The 10240-nt window shown below is 39.9% G+C and overlaps 1 long non-coding RNA gene across 1 annotated transcript; it reads right to left on the bottom strand.

The window, feature by feature from the left end:
* Positions 1 to 2745: 2745 nt before the first annotated feature.
* Positions 2746 to 5564, bottom strand: LOC145821151 (uncharacterized). Its single transcript, XR_014363185.1, has 3 exons — positions 5234 to 5564; positions 3572 to 3665; positions 2746 to 2818 (listed from the first exon to the last, which is right to left on the bottom strand). It is a non-coding gene; the product is annotated as an uncharacterized LOC145821151 (long non-coding RNA).
* Positions 5565 to 10240: the final 4676 nt, after the last annotated feature.

Genomic DNA, 10240 nt, shown 5'->3' with positions numbered 1-10240 from the left:
CCGTCCCGTGGCTGTTGCACGATTTTGGCCCCCGAAGGTCTATTTTCAAGCTTCAATGTAAAAAAGTACAATTTTGGACTTAGTTTTCAAACCGCAAGGCTCGTGCTAATTCCGTAAGTTTCCATAACTCACATTGGTCCCTCGTAAGTGTTTGAGGTGTTCCCCGGGCCGTCTCATGGCTGTTGCACGATTTTGGCCTCCGGTGGCCTATTTTCAAGCTTAAGTGTGAAAAGGTACCTTTTTGGACTTAGTTTTCAAATTGGGAGTCCTGTGCTAGTTTCGTAAGTTTCCACAACTTACATTGGTCCCTCCCGACGTTTTTGAGGTGTTCCCCGGGCCGTCCCGTGGCTGTTGCGCGACTTTGGCCTCCGGTGGCCTATTTTCAAGCTTAAGTATGAAAAAGTGCCTTTTTGGACTTTGTTTTCAAACCGGGAGTCCCGTGCTAGTTCCATAAGTTTCCACAACTCACATTAGTCCCTCCCGAGATGTTTGAGGAGTTCCCCGAGCCGTCTTGTGGCTGTTGCACAATTTTGGCATCTAGTGGCCTATTTTCAAGCTTAAGTGTGAAAAAGTGCAATTTTGGACTTGGTTTTCAAACCAGGAGTCCCGTGCTAGTTCTGTAAGTTTTCACAACTCACATTGGTCCCTCCCAAGGTGCTTGAGGTTTTCCTTGGGCCGTCTCATGAGTGTTGCATGATTTTGGCATCCGGTGGCCTATTTTCAAGCTTAAGTGTGAAAAAGTACAATTTTGGACTTAGTTTTCAAACCGGGAGTCCCGTGCTAGTTCCGTAAGTTTCCACAACTCACATTGGTCCCTCCCGAGGTGTTTGAGGTGTTCCCCTAGCCGTCTCGTGGATGTTGCGCGATTTTGGCCTCCGATGGCCTATTTTCAAGCTTAAGTGTCGAAAAGTGCCTTTTTGGACTTAGTTTTCAAACCGGGAGTCCCGTGCTAGTTCCGTAAGTTTTCACAACTTACATTGGTCCCTCCCGACGTGTTTGACGTGTTCCCTGGGCCGTCTCGTGGTTGTTGCATGAGTTTGGCCTCCGGTGGCCTATTTTCAAGCTTAAGTGTGAAAAACTGCCTTTTTGGACTTGGTTTTTAAACCAGGAGTCCCGTGCTAGTTCAGTAAGTTTCCACAACTCAGATTTGTCCCTCCCGAGGTGTTTGAGGTGTTCCCCCCACCATCTCGTGGCTGTTGCACGATTTTGGCCTCTGATGGCCTATTTTCAAGCTTAAATGTGAAAAAATGCATTTTTTGACTTAGTTTTCAAACTGGGAGTCCCGTGCTAGTTTCGTAAGTTTCCACAAATTACATTGGTTCCTCCCAAGGTCTTAAGGGTGTTCCCGGGCCTTCTCAGGGATTTTTCACAATTTTAGCCCCCGATGGCCTATTTTCAAGCCTAAGTATTGGAAAAGTGCATTTTTGGACTTAGTTTAAAAAAGGAAAGAGCTCTAAAGACTATGGTACCCATGTACGAATATTCACATACACACTTGGGACTGCCAATTTTATCTGAACTGCAGGTAGTAGACATACAATTATTTGTATGTGTTGGATATAAGGTATTATACTGTTCAACGATATAATATTTATTTTGTGATGCTCCCGTGCAAAAGAAAGGTTTTAAATATCGGATGCTATGTATCAGGATTTTAAACTTCAGGCCGTTGTTAGTACTTTTAAAACTCTACCAGAGGCCCTACAACCATGTCCACTACCAATCAATAATTGGTCCAAAAATCGAATTCCTACGCTGTATCACCCAAAATTGAGAAAAATATAAGAAAATTGGCTGTAATTGTTCAGTTATCTGTAGCAAATCCGAAGAGTACACTAGCAAGGAGTGAAATATTTTAAGTTGAAAATATTCCAAAGACAAAAAGAAGGCAAAAACAGATGATTACGATTGTGCGAAGAGGTGTGATCACTATGATGCAACAAAACATAAGGCCCTAGATAAAGCTAAATCGTGGAAAAGAACCCTTGTAGCATACCTTAAATAGTTCAAAGAAATCTTGTTAAGTTGTTTGTTTGTATGTGACAGCATGCATGCATGTTTGTTAAGAGAGAGAGAGAGAGAGAGAGAGAGAGAGAGAGAGAGAGAGAGAGAGAGAGAGACGTACAATGTTGTCAAAGATTATAAGGTTGAAAACCATGCGGTATCATCTGACTTGTTAAAAGAATTATTGCTAATAGACCTGCAAGTCACATTTTAGTCAATAAATGAATTGGTATGTATCACGTATGGAATATAACAACAAAAACAAGGTGATGGCAAGAAAAGTAAATTTTCTTAGGAAGGAAAAAACAAGGAAATAATAAGATATCCATTAGAAAAGTGGTTGAGAATCATGATGCTTTTTTCTAAGTAAACAACATGGTAACTACTTACATGTAGTTGAGAGTGGCTATGCCCGTAAGATTGGGCAAGAAGCCAGACAGTTGATTGTTTGACAAGAACCTGAAAGTAGAAAATCAAAAGTCTGTAATACTTAGCTGAAAATCGAATGCAAATTAAGTTGACTACCTGAAAACAAGTATAGATGCTTAAATCAGAAAAAATATTTGTTTTGTTTGCTTATAGCTCTCGGACATTTACAAGGTTGTTGAGGTTCGGTGGTACAGACCCACTTAATAAGTTTCTATCAAGACGTTTGTAACAACACAAGATATACTCAATTCAAAACTTTCATGGAAATTCACGGCTTTATGATTTTAATTGGGTATGGCATGGAGACACTTGCAGTGCCTCCAAATTCTATACTGACCCGAGCGTTAAAGGGATGTTGCCACTGAGTTGGTTGCTGTCCAAAAGCCTGCTCAAATCATTTCACATGAAAGTACTGAAATTATTTTCCATATTTAGGGTATTTTGTACAAGTATTGGGCTGCCAGAAAAATTAAATCCAACATTCCCCATTATATATAGAAACAAATAATGTTTAACAAAGCGAACACACAAGACAATTCTAAGGTGTCTCGTTTGTGTCAAACATGCCTCCAACAATTGGGGGACACACATGGTTATCACTCAAACACATTGAAAGTTTGAAGAATATAATTTGGGATGTACTGATAATTTTTTGAAAAAAAATTACTATAATTTATACCTATTAATCTCTCTACTTTAGAATTTTTTATTTTAGGAATTCTAAAACCAATAACTTTCAAGTTGTTTATGAGTCCAGATCAGAGATGACAAAAGCTCAGAACAACAATCATGCTATTAGAGTATTCAGTGAGAGCCCTATGATTACCCTTTAGCTCCAAGCCAATAACAACAAGAACCTTATTCTCATACTTACAAATTGATACCATCGTCAAATAATTTATTACTACATTATAGTGATAACTGAGTTGAACTTCCTCTCTCAAACAAAAACAAACCAAAAAGAAGAAAAAGAATTCTAATGTGTGAATATATGGTTAATAACAACTACCAAGGATACTCCTTTTCCTCCAGGTACAAGACAATGACCTTAATAATTGTGTAAAGACAGTAAAGTACCACTTACAATCCCTAAAGAAGAAGATCAAAGAGAAGTGACAATAGTCAGAGAAAACCTTACCAAACTTCACCAGCATGGCCATGCTCACGAAAATTCGCCAATTTATCTGCATAAGTGGCATCCCAATAACTTTGGAAACCCAACATGGATGTAACTGTTTCAGCATTAGGCTCCTCTTTATCAGAACTGTTCATAAAAGCAAATTAAAACTCAAAAAGGCTATATTCAGATTACAATAATAGAGCTCTTTTCCCAACTTTAGTATTATTAAACAAATCTCTTATTCTCTCCACTCAAAAAAAAAAAAAAAAAGTACAAACCCAAGCTCAGAGTTGGTTAGCAGCAATAATAGTCATACACAATCTACATCTGATCTCTTCCTATTACCATAAAGTTCCGTAATAGCGTTCATATTTGCCCAACACCTATTTAGCATGGTAAAATCTCATACATTTTAAAACTTTTTTTCGAAGTCCAGAGAAATTTAGCTGAACCCACTAACTCAAGTGGGCTGTATAATTCAATACAAACTTGAAAACATTGTGGAACTAAGGTGCGTACATTTGTGTGTATATATATTTATGTATATATGTAAAGCTCTATAGACGAATGGTGCAATAAGTTTTGGTCTACAAATTTGGATTTATATCTTGTGGAACCAACCAAGTTTTGATATACATAAAGCTTTACAGCACCATTCCTCAACACACACACAGAGACACATATACTATTGTACACATTTTTCACATAGTTGAGGCAATTATACATAAACATACAAATAGAATCATACTGATGAGGGTTTGTGATGAGGGACATCAACTAGATGGCAATTAAAAACAACTAAAGTGATTGAAAGAAAAATGATGAGCAGATCACAATATGTAGATAAGCAAAATGAGACATAAAGATTGAAGAAGCAGATCATATAGAAATTCATCGTAAGCACACATACACCTTATGGTATATGTAGGAATATATATATATATATATATATGAATTTTTTTTTTTAAATTGGGGCACTCAAACCTGGTATCATCATCTCTAGATTTTAAGAAATACAAAGAGGGAGATCTAACCTAGGGTTTTGACAGCAAAGTATGCAATCTGTCTCATTTTAATATCTAAATTACACATATAGACCAAATTTAAACTCTTTTTATGTATTCGGGACTAAATTGACACAGTTTAAACATAGGGGATCAAAATACACAAATCTCATATTTAGAGATTACAAATGTAATTAACCTTGTACATATATATTATATATACATCATGTATACAGAGCAAACAGAAAAGGAAACAAATCCAAAGAACAAAACAACAAACCCACTAAACAAATGTCATACAAGGTGAAGATCTGAGATGAGATCAAAATTCAATTTGATGGAGGAGGTTACATAAACCCAATCTTAGGGTAGAGCTAAATTATGTCCTAGAAGAGTTCTGTATTCCTCTAGAAAATCTGATCTTCCTTAATTTGATTGCTCTGTTTGAATTTTTTGTTTTTTACATCCACATGTAAGCATACTGATGGGCACAAAATAAAATTCAAACTCTGGCAATAATCAACACCTTCACATTCTAAATATGAAGTTAAAAGTTCCAACATAGAGAAAGAAAGAGGGAATGAGATGAGAAAGAGAGTGACCAAGAAACTGAAGATATATATATATATATATATAGGGAGAGAGAGAGAGAGAGAGAGAATGGAAGAGGGCTTACCATCATGTAATGGTGGTGGATATAGTGGTGGTGGTGGTGGTGGTGGTTGGTGTAGCCCTCGATTTTCATCCAGCCATCAATTTTCCTTTGGCATCACTCTCGAATCGACTACACCAACCCTCGGTAGGACGACTACACATTCTCAGTCGATCGAGGGTCCATCTCCTCCTCGACTTAGCTCACACAAGAGAGACGCAATAGGGATGAGAGCAGAGAGAAATATTGATCGCTAGAAGGCGAGGTGAATAGAGAACAGAGGAGATCAGTCCATAGTCGGATGTAGATTGTGAGAGAGAAATAGAGACGCTTCTGTGAGAGAGAGAGAGAGAGAGAGAGAGAGATGAGCGACTAAGAGAGACGATGCCGCTGCTGGACGCCGCTGCACGTGGCTGCCTCCCTTGCCCTACACCGTTGAGCACGACTGAGAGACAGATGAGTGACTGCGAGCAAGAGAAGGAAAAGAAAAACGGCGGGGCCAAATTTTGGGTTTTGGGAATAATTTTTTAGTTTTTTTTTTTTCATCAGACATGGAAAATGGGTGCAGTTTGAACGAGTTAAAATAAGTTTTGTATTAAAAATTTATTTCAATTTTTTAAAATTGTTTTTTGAGTTTTTAATTAATATTTTTTTTTCGTGAGATTTTCAATATTTTAATCAATTAAAAAAATGATTAAAATATTTAAAAAGTTTACTAAAAATTTTAAAAAATAAGGATTGAAACTTGAAAATTAGTTTTCAAAATTTAAACCAAACGAAATCGATTCAAACTCATCTATTTAATAAAGGGATTTAAATGGTTTCGGTTGAGGTGGAGTGCTAGTGGTGGTAGTAGTGGAGCGGCAGCGGTGGAAGTGGAGTGGCGACAACGGTAGTGGTAAAGTAAAGCCGTGGTGATGGAAGAAAAATGGTAGCGACATCGGTGGTAATGGTAGTGGTGTGGCAGTGGTAGTGGAGGTAGTGGAGAGGTGATGATGGTAGCGGTGGTGATGCAGTGGCGGGGGCAGCAGTGGTGAAGTAGTGGCAATGGTGGTAATGGTGGTGGTGAAGTAGTAGCGGTGGTAGTATAAAGGTGATGGTAGTGGTGGTAAAGTGGCAGCGGTAGGAGTGGTGGTGGAAGAGAGTTAGTGGTGGTAGTGGTATAGTGGTGATGGTAGTGTTGGAAGATATGTGGTGGTAGTAGTGATAGTAGTAGTAGAGTGACAACAGTGGTGAAGTAATGGCGACATGGAAGTGGAAGAGAGGTGGTGGTGGAGTGGTGGTAGTAGTAGCGATGGCGGTAATGGATCCATGGCGACAGAGATGGTGGTGGTGTTGGAGTGGTGGCAATGGTGGTAGAAAAATCCATTTAAACAGGTATTCATGTCTAACCCAAAGAGGGCTTTGCAAAATAGGGACTGATTTGGGCAAACAAAGAGTGTTTCTCAATTATAGCATGAAATGAAGCCGTTTTGCATAATAAAATTATAGGAGACGAAATTATTTCTTCGTGGAAAAATTTGTACAATGGTGACGAAAATTTTTGTCTCTAAAATGGCGCCCAAATATTCTGCGCACTTTTCCAAGGGCGGAAATTTTTTTTGTGACGAAAAATAAAATATAGAGACGAATAAAATTTTAGTCTCCTATTGTTTTGTTGATTTTAAGCATTTGGTGAGGAAATTTGGTTTTTCTCTCTAAAAATACTACAATTGGAGATGAAATCTTACTTTTATCTCTAAAGCATGTATATTTGGAGACGAAATTTTTTTTGTCATGCTTTTTCGTCACCAAAGACATTTTTTGTTGTAGTGTCTAGTAAACCCAAGAGTGAAAATATTGTCATCAACCGTTTCATCTCTCCCTACTCTCTCTCTACTTAATTCCTTTTCAAGCATGCATATCTCTCCCTTATGACTGCTTTCACCGTTTGGTTTCTCCAAGCCACCACTGTCAGTGTTTGGTACCACTATGTCAGACCTTGAGCTCTCCACTACAACTACATCATTAATTCTGGTCAGATCAATACCTTTTCTTTCTCTTGCCACCTCACCCTCTTCTACTGTTTTATCCTCCATCTCATTGTCAAATTATTCCACCTCACCATTAGTTATTGCCACCTCATCTGTTCTTCTTCGAACAATTCCAACCTTAGAACATTGATCCTCCCCATCTCCAACCTCAGTTGCTTCCTCCATCTGTTTCCCACTTTTGCATTTTGTTAGCTCATGATTCTCACAGACCCTAACTAGATATACCCTTCCATTAAAATTCAATCTCACAACCTTATTAACAGACACCATAACATTTATTAAAATTCTAACTTTCCCACATTTGAAGGAAGCGCCTTTGGTAATATCATCATCAAACGGTACTACCTCTCCCCAAGTAGCACCTATGCTTCTAAATGTATCAACGCTCCATAAATTCAGAGGTACTCCATAACAGCTTACCCAAATGCATAAAGGTAATGTCTCCAAAGTTTCAAGTAGCACCTCAAACTTCTCCCTAAGTATCACCTCAAACTTCTCACCATAAAGGTAATGCCTCCAAATTTCAAAGCAAAGATCATAGTTGCTAGTTTTAAGTCATGGGTAGGATAGTTCCTCTCATGTGTTTTCAATTGACGTGAGCCATAAGCTACTACATCCCCTTCTTGCATCAAAACACAACCCAAACCTTCATGCGACGCATCACAATACACCGAATAGCCCAAACCCATCCCCGGAATAATCAACACTGGAGCAGTGGTAAGCCTGACCTTAAGCTCTTGGAATGACTTCTTACAAGTCTTATTCTACACAAACTTGATTCCCTTCCTTGTTAGTCTAGTCAAAGGTGAGGCTAATCTAAAGAAATCCTTCACAAATCGACAGTAATACCCAGCCAACCCGAAGAAACTACGAATGTCAAAGGCATTCTTAGGTTGTTCCCAATCTTGAATTGCTTCTATCTTAGAAGAGTTTACAGTCACTCCTTCTCCGGATATTACATGGCCTAAGAACTTAACTTCTTTTAACCAGAACTTAACTTGGCATACAACTTGTGGGCTTTAAGCAACTCAAGCACAAATCGCAAGTGTTCCTTGTGTTCCTCCTCAAAGGGTGAGTAATCAAGAAATCATCAACAAAGACAACCACGAAACGGTCTAGCAACTCACGGAAGATTCAGTTCATCAGATCCATAAACAAGGCCGGTGCATTTGTTAACGCAAAAGGTATCACTAGGAACTTATAATGGCCATACCGCGTACAGAATGTTGTTTTCTAGATGTCCTTCTCCCTTACCCTCAATTGGTGATGACCGCGATCTCAAGTTTATCTTAGAAAAACAACATGACCCCTTCAACTGGTCAAACAAATCATCTGTGCGAGGCAATGAGTACTTGTTCTTAACAGTTACTCAGTTCAACTTTAGGTAGTCTATACAAAGTCACCATGCGCCATCCTTCTTCTTAGCAAAGAGAGCTGGTGCTCCCCAAGGTGATGTACTAGGGTGAATAAAACCCTTATCTAACAATTCTTGGAGTTGAATCTTCTACTCACTCAACTCGGAAGGTGCAAATCTATACGGTGCAATACAAATCAGTGTTGTGCCAGGCACTAAGTCAGTAGAGAACTCTATCTCACGGTGAGGTGGTAAACTAGTGAGATCCTCAGGAAAGACATCCGGGTATTCACAAACTACCCTTGGCACTACCCAACAAGGTTGCAAGAAGACAACTAAGCTCACTCCAACCACGCAAATCATACACTGGCGACAAGACTCTATCAGCTCAGTCCCCTAGAAAATCAAAACAATCACCACTCGAAGTATATACAGTGATCCTCTGATGGTAACAATCTATAATGGCCTGGTACAAGGACAACCAATCCATGCCCAAGATGGCATCAAAACTTGACATATTAATCAATGCAAATGAAAAAGGAAGTCGGCGACCGACAACCTTTATATCACAACCCCGACACCCCTAGTCCAAAACAACTTCACCACTAACAGGTGACTCTACCCTGAGTGCAGAAGCTAACTGATCCACTTCTAACCCCAATGTCGATGCAAATGCAAATGAGATAAAAGAATAGGATGCACCCGTATCAATCAACACCTTGGCAATAGAATTTCATAACAACAAAGTACCTCTCACAACTGAAGGTGCTGGCACTAAGTCTGGTGTGGTAACAACATACACATGCCTCGCAGGTCTCTGTTCCACATGCTCACCCCTCAGAGCATATGTCTGATGCACTGACTAAACTGAAGAGGCTCCCTGATTGGCCCCCGAGGCCTATACTGACCAGGTAGGCTGATGGCTCTGTGACTATCTCGAGCCGAACGCACTAGGCGTGCCACCCAACTGAGGGAAAAACCTCCTCAAGTGCCCGTCTGCCCACACTGATAACAAGTCAACGGCTACCCTTTCTCCTGACTCTAGCTCTGAGGATGAGCCGAAGATGGTGTAGACTGATAGCCTCCTCTCTGCGGGCAAGCTGGAGATTTGTGACCCAACTAGGCACACTTAAAACAAGAGAAAACTCCGTGATTACCTCTCCCTGAACCCGTACTCAGCACTGGAAAAGTGGATCTAGATTGTGCAGCCTGAGACTGCTGTGGGGTGGAACCCCTCTACCTCTTACTGTCCTGATTCCCCCCTAAACCTCCTGACTCCTCTTAGATCCCCTCATCCGCTCTTCCTCCGTCTAATCCACATTCTCTAGATGAACCACCGCTTCCAAAAGGTGTTCGTAGTCCTTAATCATTCACCCAGCTACTTTGAAAAGAAGCCCAGTCCTCAACCTCTTCTTGAACTCAATACACCGACGTTCCTCCGTTGCCACAAGCTCCAGTGTAAATCTAGAAAAGCTAGTAAAAGCTGCCTCAAACTCGACTACAAGTAACTAAGTTGCTTGAGCTTCAGATACTAATCCCTCAACTTCGTCCTAGCAGTGGGAGGCAAGAACTTGTCCTCGAAGGCGTTGATAAAGGGCTCCCAAGTCACCCCAATGCACCCACGTGCATACTTTCACCACTGAC

The sequence above is a fragment of the Camellia sinensis genome, chromosome 3 (genome assembly GCF_055761805.1).
Source record: "Camellia sinensis isolate YWXY chromosome 3, ASM5576180v1, whole genome shotgun sequence".
NCBI lineage: Eukaryota > Viridiplantae > Streptophyta > Magnoliopsida > Ericales > Theaceae > Camellia > Camellia sinensis.
The sequence above is the reverse complement of the archived record's forward strand: the minus strand, read 5'-3'. Positions and strand labels throughout refer to the sequence as shown.